Source organism: Dioscorea cayenensis, unplaced genomic scaffold (assembly GCF_009730915.1).
Source record: "Dioscorea cayenensis subsp. rotundata cultivar TDr96_F1 unplaced genomic scaffold, TDr96_F1_v2_PseudoChromosome.rev07_lg8_w22 25.fasta BLBR01000236.1, whole genome shotgun sequence".
NCBI classification, from domain to species: domain Eukaryota; kingdom Viridiplantae; phylum Streptophyta; class Magnoliopsida; order Dioscoreales; family Dioscoreaceae; genus Dioscorea; species Dioscorea cayenensis.
The window spans coordinates 2,030-16,562 of NW_024086627.1; the positions used below are offsets into that span (position 1 = coordinate 2,030).

A 14,533-nucleotide genomic window follows, 5' to 3' on the forward strand; every position below is an offset into this window, starting at 1 on the left:
GCACTCATCAAGTTTTTGGCGCCGCTGTCGGGACCCACAAGGAATACTCGAAAAACTTAGAGTTTATTGATTTAGCCATTTTTTTCTTTTTATTTTGTTCATCTCGCTTTCTTTTTGTACATATATTTCCATTTCACTTGTTCTTATTTTTATTTTATTGTCTCGCATTTATATCCCCGATTATTGGCTCTCAAAATTGTGCTAGGTACCATCTTATGACACGCGCAAATCGGACAAATCTAGTAGAACCTCGTCGACGTAAATTGAGAGAACCTTGCATCAAAGATTGAGAGAGGTGGTCGAGAGTTCGTAACATCAAGGAACACGGGTTGAGATTAGTGAACCTTCACCATGGCGTAACCAAGGCGCACTTTTGTCCGATTATGAAAGGCCCTCGCCATCTGGTGAGGAATTCAGTGTACATGCTCCCCACCAGTGCTCGGCTAATAACTTTGAAATCAAAGCAAGCACAATTGGGATGATCCAAAATTCAAGTACAATTTGATGGGTTAGCTCGATGAAGACCCAGCATGCGATTTGTCTCGCTCCTCCAAATTTGTTCCACCTTCAAGATTAACTCAAATGGTCTCGATGATGCGATAAGATTGAGATTATTCCCTTTCAAAACTTTAAGGGGAGCAAAGATATCGGTGGCTCACGCCATTGGCACCGGGTCGATCACCACTTGAAGGAAATGGTGGACAAATTTCTGCTAGGTATTTCCCACCAAGCAAAGCGCCTAGATTGAGGCAAGAAATTTCTGATTCGTGCAAGGGGACTCGGAGACACTTTTTTGAAGCACACGAGAGATTCAAGGATCTCCTACGCAAGTGCCCCCCATCATGGCTTCTCCTCGTGGATGAGAATTCGAGATGCTTTTGCAATGGTCCCAATTATGCAACTAGACAACTCATCGATGTCGCAGTTAGGGGGGTCATTGAGTAATAAAACCCCTGATGATGCTGAAATGCTGATTGAAAACATGGCGAGTAACGAATGCCACTGGTCTACTAGATGTAAAACCACCCTAAAGGCGGCCGGAATTTATGAGATAGATAACAACACTGCACTAGCCGCTAAGGTGGAGGCCCTAACAAAGAGATTCGATCAGTTTATGTTGGGTTCAAGCTCAAATTCTGGAGCAGTTTTGTCTTGCGAGACTTGTAGGGTGGCATGCTACTGCTCGATGTCCAATCTCAATAGCCTCTGCTGCCCCGATCGAGACAGCTTGATTATGTTGGGGAGGCCCCTCGAGGTCCGTGCAATCCCTATGGAAACACATACAATCGTGGGTGGAGGAATCACCCAAATTTTTTTCTTGGGGTCATAACAAAGAACCTCGGCCCCATGCACTCTCGTGGACTTCCACAGACAATTTCCTCCAGCAGTCGAGAAGAAGTTATCCACCGAAGATGTATTGGCGAGATTCATGATCAGTACTGAGGCAAAATTCGTGAACATCAACAATCAATTCGCTGAAGTGAACACCGTTCTGAGGAATGTTCAGGCCTCCATCCAATCTTTGGAAAACCAAGTTGGGCAACTTGCTAGAGCAAATTCTGAGCGCCCACCGGGTAGCCTCCCTAGTAACACTGAGAATAATCCAAGGGAGCATTTGAAGGCCGTCACCCTCAGAAGCGGGAAACAGGTTGAAGCACGAGCCAAGGAGGGCTCAAGTACTGTGCATGATGGGGTAGCCGTACGAGAAGACCCTATGTCGTCTGAGAGTTTAGTTGAAGGGGGAAAAGAAAAGCAAGATGAGGAAACCCTTCAACTACCAACACCGAGGGTACCTGAGTACAAGCCGACTATTCCCTATCCGGCTAGGTTAAAGCAAGATAAAGAGGAGGCCCAGTTCAAGAAATTCCTGAATGTGTTCAAGCAGTTACACATAAATATCCCTCTTGTTGAGGCATTAACCCAAATGCCCAAGTATGCCAAATTTATGAAAGACTTGCTGACTAACAAGAGAAAATTGGAGGGATTAGAAACAGTTGCATTACCACGGAACTGCTCTGCGGTGATTCAGAGGAAGCTCCCTAAGAAATTAACTGATCCCGGGAGTTTCATTATTCCATGTGTGATTGGGGAAGGCATGCAAGAGAAGGCGTTAGCAGATTCTGGGGCCAGTATCAATGTGATGCCCTACAAGCTGTTTTTGAAATTGGGGTTAGATGACATGAGGCCTACAAGGATGACAATACAACTTGCGGATCGGGTCTCATAAAAGAAACCCCGCGGTGTTGTTGAGGATGTCTTTCAGTTAAAGTAGACAAACTCATTATCCCGGTGGATTTTGTTATTCTCGATGTGGATGATGATGTTGAAGTTCCATTGATCCTCGGGCGACTCATTTCTTAACACCGCCGGTGCCCTCATTGATGTAAAGGGGGGAAGAATGACATTGAAAGTGGGGGATGAGGAAGTCATTTTTACACTCCCCCGTGGCTATGAAACACACCTTGGACCACGATGATCCCCTATTTTTACCGATGAAACTCGATATGATTATTACCTGATCGTGTGCAGTGGAGGTCTTGGCGATTAACCCTCCGATGAATTCTTAGAAGGAGTGGATGGCGACTTTAATCTAGGGGGAACAACTCACCTCCCGCATGCAGTAAAGCATGTAGGCTTTAGTGGGGACATTTCCATGGTCAGCGAATAAAAAGAAATCAACCACTCGAAAAATATGGTGTAAGAAGGACAAGAAATGTAAATTAGGGTTGAATTGTGCATTATCACCACCACGGGAGATTGATCGACTATTCTTCGAGGGAAGGGTAAATTCCGTGTCTTCTCATGCCTCTCGATGAGTTTCCCATCTTGGAACACTTCTCCTCGGACTTGGAGGTAAGTCCCCAACATTTGATCCACCCTGAGGTAAGTATGAAGGTACGTCGAGCTAATGACGTTAAACAAGCGCTTCTTGGGAGGCAACCCAAGTTTTTTAAATTGCTGCCTTTAAATTTTCGTATTTCTTTTTAGTTTCTTAGTTGTGGTTGAATGCATATGCTCGTGAAGTTCTCATATTTTTTGTTGTCGTGCTCAACTCATGCTTAGGCTTTCTTGTGTAGCTTTGGCCTTGAATTAGTATTTTTATAGTTGTGTTTTATTGTCATCCCGGCGCTTAAATGGTTGTAATTGTATTTTTATTATGTTTGCAAGAGGAACCATGCCAAATTTACATTTTTTCGAGTCCATACGGGCTGATCACGCCCGTATGGACGCTTGTGGCTTTGTCTCGGGGCCTTGTGGCCCTCCCTTGCGTCGCATGGAACCCCTCGGGGTGCTTGTGCGCTGGGCTGAGAGGCTCACGGGCGCCATGCGCCCGCATGGGCGCCCGTGAGGCTCTGGCCTCACCTGGCTGCGCTGGCTGGGGGGCTCACGGGCGCCATGCGCCCGCATGGGCGCCCGTGAAACCCCAGGGCTGGGTTTTTCCTCAGCTCCATGCGGGCGCCCATGCGCCCGCATGGATGACCTGCATGGGTCTGGGCGGCCCATTAAAGGGAGCTTTTGTCTCCCTTCCTCTCTTCTCCTTCTTCTCTCTTGTTTTTTTCCTCTCATCTCCCCTTCACTCTACCTCATTTCTCCACCATTTTTTCTAGTTTTTTCTTCTCTAATCACCTCTCCTCCATCTTGCAAACTTGCTCTTGGGTTTTAATCGAAGTTTTATCAACCTTTTCGCCGGATCTCATCACCTCAAGCCTCCAAGCTCTAATTCTAGGTTTTGCTACAAACTTGGGTTTCATTGTGTTTTCATTCTATTTTTGATGCTTGAATGATATATTTGGTTGTCATGATGTGGTGGTTGCCAAATTCTTTGAGTTTTTCCTTCATTTGTAAATTTTGGGAAGCTTGATGTGTAGGAGAAACTCTTGCAAAAATTTTTTCGCGAGTTACTGTAGCAAAGGCTGAAATTTTCATTCTTCACATTAAAATTGTTGTGTTTTCAATTTTTCTTTGACTGCATGATATTCTAGTTACCTCTTATGATTGTATTCATATAAATTTCGGTTTGATCACTTGTTTTTGTGGTATAGGTATGCCGATCAAGCGAGTTTTATCAAAACGGTCACGACACGATACGGCATCAAGTGGTGTGCCATCTTTTGCCTTACCACAACATAGGGCACGTTATAATCTCTTGAAGTCCAAGCCCTTTGGTATCATCCGTACAGTTGACCGAAATGACCTCGAAGCTTTGGGTTTGGCCGAGACCGTGGCGGAGTTGATCAATCATGATGGTTGGGACATGATTTTCTCAATTAATGATCCGGCCTACCGTGAGCTCACCTTGGAGGTTCTAAGCACAATTGAATTAGCGAGACCATCCGGGATAACCTTCCAAGCTTTTGGAACAATGCACGCCATTACTGACGATCAATTGGGTTGTTTCTTGGGGTTGTTTGATGTGGGATTCGTGAACACACCAGCATGTCAAAGCCTTCCGACTGACTTTCCGGCCACCATGACACACACACGGTTCTGGAACATTATCTCTGGTCGGCGCACGAATGAGTCAAGGAAAGCATCCCGTCTGCACAATCCCGCACATCGTTATGTTCACGCACTGTTGAGTCGAGGTATTGGTGGCCGGGGTGATAGCACTGGGGTCATCACACGCTCTGACTTACTCATGCTTTATAGCATCATTGAGCACTACCCGATCCACCTTGGTCATCTCTTTGCCGAGTTGTTCGTCCATCAGGGTACTTATACACGCCTCGGATCTATTTTTGCTGGACCATACATCACGCGTTTGATTCGAGGTATGGGTTTAATCGGACACACCCGGGACTTACACGTTGTTGGTGGATTTTCACCCTTGGGATGGCATACTTTGTTTTCCATGGGAATGGTGGAGAAACGTGGTGACTCCTATACCCTTTATTCGACACTCACCCACGGGGAGCGCCACCACTTCTCCACCACAGATCCGACTCTCGAGCCCCGACGACGCCACCCTCGCTTGAGCTTCGCCTCGGGAGATTCAGGGCGAGCTTCATCTCCTCGCTGCCAGGGACATCAAGAGACTACCGAGACACCGAGACATTGGCAGGGGGACATGCGCGAAGTCCTTTCTTTCGCGTCATGCGTCTTCTTCATCCTCCGCACCACCTCTGGGGCTACCACATCCTTCGCACCAGCTGCACCTCTTGACGAGCACCATCCCGCTTAGGAGCACGACTTTTTCTGGACTTGAGCTTATGTTTTGTATTTTGTTTTATTTTGTTGCTTGTTGGTTGTACTTGTTTTGTTAGCTTGGGGTCTTTCCCGGCTAATCTTGTACTGCTTTTACTTTGACTATTATGCATGTTTTCCTTCCCCTTGTTTCTCTTCAGTGTCATGATCGCCTTTTTTTTTTTTTGTAGGACTGCTCACGGATTGTTGCCTCTTCTCCTTTGCCCCTTTGCTAGCATTGACTGCACTTTCACTGAACACTCTTCATCAAACAAATGGGGCAGTCTCTTTACCCTTCCCTTTTCATGCTTTATTTAATTTTTATGAATTCTACACCATGTTCTGCTGATTAGTGTACATTGAGGGCAATGTACGATTCTAGGTGTGGGGATGGGTTATTTGCATGCTTACTTCACCAGTGATAGCTATGATATATTGTTAGGAACCTCCTGGCTTGAATGAATGATAATAATGAGTTGTAAGGTTATTTGTGATATAAGGAAGTCGTGTTTTTCTTTCTAGTGCTTTCTTCACAGCTTTGACACAGTGTTTCTACCTCGTTTGACCTTGCTAACCCACTGCTTTGATTTAAAGTGTTAGAATGGTAAATTCATCCCTCAATGGTCTTTTAAGAGCTTTTGGTCCTTTTGTTCATTTTGCTTTATCCCTAAGTGAAGTTTTGCATGAAGGTGCGCAGGAGACATGTATATATTTATTATCTTTTTAAAAATGAGTCTATGTCAAAGATTCCTCCGCTAATTTAGTCACGAATGCGCCTATGTAGACTCGTAATCAAGTAGGTTGGATGGCTCTTGTGCCCTAATCAGCATGTGCATCCTTCCCGAAAGATTATAAAATATTTTGTGCACCACGCTAGCCTGACTCGATAAAAATGAAATGATGAAAAACAAAAGAAAGAGAAGTATTTGTTCTCCCGACTCAATCATGCATTCACTTAGATACTAAAGTGTTGAATGTGGACCCGAAGGATTCTTGACCTACTATCGAGGGTGTCTTTAACATTTCTAACACCGGTAGTCAATGAACGTGGTGTGAATAGGGAGAGCGAGGGATGAAGCATACACACACACACGGGGAAAGCACTCTAAAGGAATCATGACTATCTCAGACTCGAGTCGGTTATTGTACAACCTCATTTTCTTGAATTCATTTCATCTCAGGCTCGTGGGGTTCTTCACTATTTGAGCTTGAGGTCGTACATTTTAGCCGCTTATCATTTTGCCCTTATTCTTTTTCATGTGTGTTTGCTTGGGGACAAGCAAACGCTTAGGTGTGGGGATATTTGATAAACGCTAAATGTATGTATTTTTATATGTATTAATCGTGTATTATTTGTGAACATGTTAACGAATTGATGCCCGCTTTTATGTCTAAATTGGTTATTTCGGTGTTCCGTGTCTTAAAATGAGTCAAACAATGCTCAAAAATGCAAATCGGATGAATTCGACATCAAAAATACCATTTTTTTGGGGTCCCTGCATCAGTAGCAACACTCGAGCGACAACGTGAAAGCGTGTCGTTGTTCTTGCCGCGCCATTTGGTCGGGAGTTTCACGGGCTCCATGCGCCCGCATGGATGCCCGTGAGGTTTGCTGGGAATTCTCAAGTCTCTATGCTATCGTAGCAAAAACACTCTGAGGAAAAGTCATCGTAGCCAAAACACCGTAGTGAGCACTCGTAGCACCGGCAGTGTTTTGGGCATTTGGTCAGTGAGCTTTCACGGGCTCCATGCGCCCGCATGGAGCCCGCATGGACTCGACGGGGTATATAAGCAGTCTGATTTCTTCTAGGGCAAGGGAGGAGTTTTTGGGAGAGTTCTTCAGCCGACTTTTTACCAGCCTTTGAGAGGCAAGATTACATGTTTTTGGAGAAGGGAAATCTAAGGGAGAAGCTCGGATTTGGCTAGATCTTCATCGATCTCTTCTTTGGGAGTTTGTAGATCGACTGAGGGAAGCCGCCCCCATTGCGGGCGTCCGGTGGGAAGCCTCTTCCACCCTAGCTTGGCTTGTCTTCCTTCTTCCATTGTTTGAGGGAGTTTTTATTATGCCATTTGTAGTTGTTTGCATGGATTTGTTGCTTGGATTTGTTTGTATGGATGAGTAGACCCCAAGGTCACCGGATGCCGGTGAACCTTGGGGTGAACTTGTGTATTTGGATGATTTAAGTTTGTTTATTGCAATTGTTGTGTTTTTGAGATTCATTCTTGGTGCATTTGATGTGTTGCTTACATGAGAACTCTCAGAAACCAACCGCTAGGTTGTACTTGGTAGCGTGACCATCGCCCCTTGTACTAGACACACCAAGTTTGGAAGGGATTCATGTACGAATACGCCGTGACCATCGGGTATTCTGCACCCCTCCACCATTAGGGCTAGACCAAGTTGTGTTCGGCTCTAATTAGGGTTTTTCCCACTTGTTAATGCAATCGTATGAGGATTTGATCGGAAGAAATTCGTGTCAATACTTATACCGGATTAGGGGTCAATGGTCGTGACCATCGGGTTGACCTAATCTAGGAAATCTCTAGGTCCAAACCTTCAATTGCATGACATTCTTAGCATCCCTGCACTTTAGTAGCCCCTAGGGAATCCGCGATCCGTGACTGCTCCTTTCCCCTGATTTTATACCCCTCTCCGTATTTTAGTCTCCACTTGTAGTCATCTTATTTAAATTAATAGATTAGAGAAACCTTTCGAATCTGTCGGCTAGACAATAAGCGAAGAAGAAGTAAGGGTAGATCCTTGGGTCCAGGGAATACGACCCTCTCGTGCTTGCACAAGAGGTATTACTTGACGACTCCGTGCACTTGCGGATCGCACTCATCAGGCACACCTTGCCGGATCAGTGCCGATAAAAGCTCCCCCAATAACCTTCTTCCAAGAGGAGCGTGGTGTCGAATCCGTAGAACCACTTCAAAGACTTGCCAAAAGCTCCTCAAAACCCTAGCCGACGGTATCTCAAAAGATAGGGAAAAGTTGGAGAGAAGGATGAAAGACGGATTCCAAAATCGGGCTGAATCGTGGCATAAGTAGGGCTGGAATCGGGCATCCACAAACCCCTGTAGATTCTCTACATGAGCCTGTGGAATTTCCACACAGGTGTGAGGAATTTCCACATGCCCGTGTGGATTCTCTGGAAACCTGATTTTCGATCGTCTGTGAACAGTAACTGCTGTAGTGAATTCCTACAGTGATTTGCTATAACAACCTGCTACAGTACTCCACCAAAACACTCCCAATTCCACACTTCTCATCGAGGCAACATAAACGGCCACACGTTTATGCCGTACATTGCGTTGTTTTTTCAATAAACGGTTTTATTGGTGAAGATCTTGCTATCATTGCACAAGTTGTGATACGCAAATGTGACTGTCTTCGTGCCCCTCCAACTCATTGTAATGGCTTGAATACATGGAGGTTGGCACACATTCACTTATCTTAGAGCCCCACTTGTGACTTCGTGTTTGTTCCTTCTATGATTCCACCAAATAGTGCATTCACGATCTACTTTTGGCTTATTTTCTTAATACTTACCTTCACAACCCTACATACGCAAAAGAACACAAATACACATGGATTAACGCTTAAACCTGGTAAAAGTAATGCTCATCATGAGGAAAGAATACTTCATATTCTTAACACACAAGCACTTATTAATCTCCCCCATAATTAAGTTTTTTCTTGTCCTCAAGCAAAGAAATAAAACATTGAAGCATAGAAGAAAGAGATATTGAAAGTGCTCGGCCTTAGGTTCACCAAATCATGCAAGGAAAGCATTCTATGAATAAGGGCAATTTCAACACTAAATACGAAAAATCAATGCTCTAGCTAAAAACTCGAATAAAAAAGGACAACAAACCCAAGATCGTGTAAGTGTGTATAAACTCACTCAAGTAAACCCAAAGTATACTCCTTAATGTTACAAGTATAAGGGACTTATTTAACTACAAAATATAACAAAACAAAAAGATGGTAGTAGCTTCACACATCCTTTAAGGTAGCCCTTTCAGAAGCGGCCTCTAAGGTGGCTCTCACATTTTCGAGGTGTAGCTCTTTCTGCCGGGGTGGTAGCTTTCACTCATCCCATGAGATAGCTCTTTCTCTCATTAGGGCATAACTAGTATCCAACTTATGAGAGTAGCTTCATACTTCATAGGTGGTAGCTCTTTCCACCACTAATGCACAATTTAACAATATTTTTTTTTTTTCCCAATACGAAATAGAACAAGAAACAAAACTAATTAGTCCCTCAAACATTGAACTTGAGTTTCCAAAAGAGTTTCATGAGTGAGTAGTGCAACAACTGTCAATTGGGCAAAAATTCCTAGAAATTCAAGTAAGAACTAGAGCATGAAAACATTCAAAGTTAAAACTTCTCCTAACTCAAGCATACATTCATTGCAACTAAGGTGACTGCCAATGTGAGCATGTATGTCAATCAAAATTTATGTAAAGGACATGTGCAATGTGAATTCTCACCCACACTTAAGATGTACATTGCCCTTAATGTACACATACAAGCACAATAAAAGTAATACAATTTAAAACACATATGGGAGTGGGCAATTGAAAAAATACTCCCCAGACTCCTAGTGTTCCATTTGGTGGAGCTAAATCCTCGTGAGGAAAATTCCAATGGGTTGTGAAGCACACATAGGCGAACATTGGCCGTGTCCATGACTAGTTCTCAATTCCCAAACTGACAAGACCATCTGCACGCATACACAAGGGGGTTTAGTGAAGCTCAATAAAAACAAAAACAACTCGAGTATATAAAAGATAAGGTAATGAAATACAGCTCGAAACAAAAATAAAAGATAAACTCAGAAGGAAGATCCTTTCTGAGTGTACAAGTCCAAAACAAAATGTAGAAAGAAAGATGAAAAATATAAACACAAAGTAAAGCAAAGACACATCAAGTGATAAGTGCTTGTGCGATATGAATGCGAAGCGTTCATTCCTTATGTTGAGCATTACTTTCCTCGGGTTTTTACATTAATATGTGTGTTTTTATGTTACTTTTACGCAGGTAGGGTTGTGAGACCGAGTATGAAGGAAATGGGCCAATGTGGATCATAATGCATTTTGGAGGAGATCTTGTTAAGGTTCAAACGCAAGACATAGGTCAAGTGTGAGATGCTAGAGTGTGTGCCAACCTCCCTCGCATTCGAGTGAGCACATCTATTTGGAGGGCACAAAGGCGGTCACGCCGAGCATTCCGACTTATGCATATAAGAACAAGAGCCCCACCAACATGTACATCATTGAAGAAGCAAGTGATTCGCGACGTGAATGTATGCCCGTTTGCGTTACCCCGATGAAAGTATGGAATTAGGAAGTTAATCAGGTCGAAGCTGTAGTAGAGCACTGTAGCAACACCGTGGCACTATCGTAGTAACACTGTTCACGATCGGCCCGAAACCAGAGAAAGCAGAGAATCCACACGGGCGTGTGGAAATTATCCACGCCCGTGTGGAAATTCCACGACGGGCGCTGTATCGCCCACGCCCGTGGAGTTGCCCCGATTCCACTCTATTTAAAGCCGATTCAGCCCTCGATTTTTGGTATTATTTTCTCCATCTTTTTCCCCAACTTGTGAGAGGACTTGGCTAGGGTTTCGAGGGGTATTGGCCAAGGTTTTGGGGAAGTTCTACGGCTCGGACATCGTGATTCCATTAGGAAGAAGGTTGGTAGGGGAGCTTCGATCGAGGGTGTATCCTATACTCGGGACGAAGGAATCTTTGGAAGACGAGTAGAGGACTCTCCACAAGACCATCGACACGATCATCAAGGGGGTTTCTTTTATGGATTCATTGCTTTTTACATTCGATTTCTTTGATTGTACTAAGCTCCATGGAGAGCTAAACCAATAGTGGGTACTTGGATGATTGCGAACCCTAGGATGTATTTGTTTCATTGAACTTCTTTATTATGCTTTTTATAAATTGATGTTTATTGTGAGTTCCAACCTTGAATGCTTGATTGTATGAACATTTCCCCTAGAGTGACACTAGGGTTGAGAGTTCTTGTTGGTAACCTTGTGAGTGAGTGACACACCACTAGCGTTAGACAAAGCTAGGTTGGAGAGGGTTGAGAGGGTGAGTCGAGAGGTACAGGAGCGTCCCCTTTCCCCTCCGACGTGATAGATTCTACCTCCATTCCTCGAGTTCTTTGCAGCCATAATGAAGTGAATGGTCTAAGGGATGAATCTCCGCTGGGGCCTAGTTGCGCGTGCAATGGAGTGAAGCGTTGAGAGGATCTTAGTATCTAGGGCTTAATTGTGGCTAGGGACCTTCCTTCTGGATCAAAGGGTTAGGTCTATATTTAGGAAAATATTTATCACTTGGAATCCCTAGAGCTCATTGCAACTCTATGCGAGTGCGAGGTGTTGAGATTGTTCGATTTCTCCTACGGGACATGTATAGAGTTAGGCATAGTTGACCTTAGATTTGGGACTATATATGTAAGGATTTCCATGACTCACCATTGCATTGATTACGAAGCATAATAGAGAGTTCTTGCACTTGAAGTGATCATCCTAGGTGAAGCATTATCCGAGTACTCCATTCTTTATCGATTGCCTTACCCTCTTCTTACTTTTGTTCTTTCACTTGTTGTTTTTATTGTTGAGAATTGAATCAATTTCACACTTATCACTATTGATATTCCACATAGCTAAGAATCAAATTAAGTATTTTCAATCCCTACTCCCTGTGGATTCGACCCCGCTCACCCGGGATTATTACTTCGACAAGCCCGTGCACTTGCGGGATATAAGCAAGGGGATCTTGTCAACTTTTTGGCGCCGTTGCCGGGGAGCTAGGCGTTTAAAGATACTTTGCACTTTGATTTCTTAGCTATTTCACCACACATTTTATTCCATATCTTCTTATTCTATCATCATTCCGATTTTCTTTTTTTCTTTACTTTTTGGTGCAGCTCCGTGTTATGACCCGAGGGAATCCATCAATATTGATTGAAGGAGACCTTGAGCTTGAACGTACACTTAGAAGGAAAGGGAAAGAACTCAGACAAGAACCCGCCTAATCCAAATTGATTTGGAAGTAGAAGGATCTGACAACATGGCGGAACAGAATAAGCAATAACGGACACTATCCAATTATGCCAGACCTTCAGTATTGGGGACACAATCGAGTATTGTGCGTCCCCCAATTACAGCTCAGAATTTTGAGCTAAAGCCGGCATTCATCCATATGTCGCAGTAGTCAGCACAATTCAACGGTTTTGGCCGATGAGGATCCAAACAAATCACATAGAGAGCTTCCTCGAGGTGTGTGACATGTCAAGATAAATGGTGTGACAGATGATGCCATCAAATTGAGAGCCTTCCCATTTTCCTTAAAGGGGAAAGCAAAGCAGTGGCTACACTCATTGCCTAGGGCATCAATCACTACATGGGAGGAGATGGTAGAAGCTTTTCTAGCCCGTTATTTCCCTCCCGGAAAATCAGCCAAGCTTAGGAATGAGATCTCATCCTTTATGCAATTGGAATTGGAGTCTCTATTTGAGACATGGGAACGGTTCAAGGAACTCCTGCGCAAGTGTCCGCAACACGGATTCCTGGAGTGGATGATCGTTCAAACCTTCTACAATGGTTTGAACCCGAGTACAAGGCAACTCTTGGATGCGGCGGCAGGAGGTACCTTAGGTAGCAAGACCCCCGATGAGGCTCGTCAATTGATTGAGGAAATGGGGTTAAATAGCTACCAGTGGAACGCTAGAGAGAAGAAAAAGGTGGCCGGTCTCCATGAAATTGATGCGGTAACTTCATTGGCGGCCCAAGTGGACAGTTTGAGTAAGAAGCTAGATCTTATAGCTTCAAATAGAGTTGCGGCTGTAACCAATTGTACTGGTTGTGGTGGAGGACATGCTCCCTCCGATTGCCCGATCGTCATTGGTGATGTTTCTTCAGTTGAGAATGTCGACTTTGTAGGTAATGGAATGAGACCTTAAGGGAATCCATACAGCAACACCTACAATTCAGGTTGGAAGAATCATCCCAACTTTTCATGGAGTAATCAAGGACAACAGAAGACCTTGGGGCCATCGCGGTTCCAACAACAACAACAAGCCCCTCAAGTTGAAAACAGAATTTCAGGTTTGGAAACCCGAATGACGGATTTGGAGAAGCACTTGGCTAGATTTGTTCAATCTGCAAATACAAGATTTGAATCAGTCGAGGCTACACTTCGCAATCTCACCGCCTCCTTGCACAACCTTGAAAATCAAGTGGGGAAGATTGCGAAATCTCTTTCCGAAAGGCCACATAGAAGTTTACCAAGCAACACGGAAACCAACCCGAGAGAACATGTGAAGGCGATCGCTTTGAGAAGCGGTCATGAGGTTGAAGGGAGGCTTCCGAGTGAGAAGCCGAAAGAACACGCACCCGAGGTCGTAGAGGTTGACAAGGGAGCAAGCAAGGAGAAAGAGGTGCCACCCCCATCTTTCACGCCAAGAATCCCTTATCCCTCTAAATTGAAGAATGACCAAGGGGATGAACAGTATAAGAAGTTCCTGAGTTTGTTCAAGCAACTCCACATCAACATTCATTTTGTTGAGGCTTTGGCTCAAATGCCTAAGTATGCGAAGTTCCTTAAAGATCTATTGACCAACAAGAGGAAATTGGAGGAGAGTGCTTCAGTGGTGCATGATGCTTCATGCTCGCCGGTGTTACAAAAGAACATGCCGAACAAGAAGAAAGACCCGGGAAGCTTCATTATTCCGTGTAACATCGGCAACTTAGGTGAGGAAATGACATTGGCGGATTCGGGGGCAAGTATCAACGTCATGCCATATACTTTCTTCCAAAAGCTAGGCTTGCGTGAGCCTAGGCCTACTCGGATGACTTTACAATTGGCGGACCGAATGGTACGACATTCGAGAGGTATCATTGAAGACGAACTTGTCAAAGTTGACAAGTATATTTTTCCGGTTGACTTTGTAGTGCTAGATGTTGATGAGGATGCAGATGTACCCTTGATACTTGGGAGACCATTCTTGCTGACTTCCAAAGCATTGATTGACATGGACGGCGGAGAGCTCACGTTGAGAGTCGGAGACGATAAGCTCACTTACCGCCTTGCTGAAGCCATGCGGCATTCTCTCGATTTTGATGATACTTTGTATTTTCTAGACAATACTGATGAAATTGTTGATGAATATATACAGGAAATGTTCAACCCGGATCCGTATGAAGGTTTGTTCGACCAAGAGGAGAGCATTGAAGAAGTACTGATGCTTGGTTCGATTGGAGAGGAAACATCTACCCCGGGAATTTTGAAGAAGGTGCTCCGAAAAATGAAGAGGGCT

The 14,533-nt window shown here is 44.2% G+C and overlaps 1 non-coding gene across 1 annotated transcript; it reads right to left on the reverse strand.

Annotated features, from left to right (window-relative positions):
* Positions 1 to 12,676: 12,676 nt before the first annotated feature.
* LOC120253881 lies at positions 12,677 to 12,783 on the reverse strand. The gene has a single exon (XR_005534449.1). It is a non-coding gene; the product is annotated as a small nucleolar RNA R71 (small nucleolar RNA).
* Between the last annotated feature and the right edge of the window lie 1,750 nt (positions 12,784 to 14,533).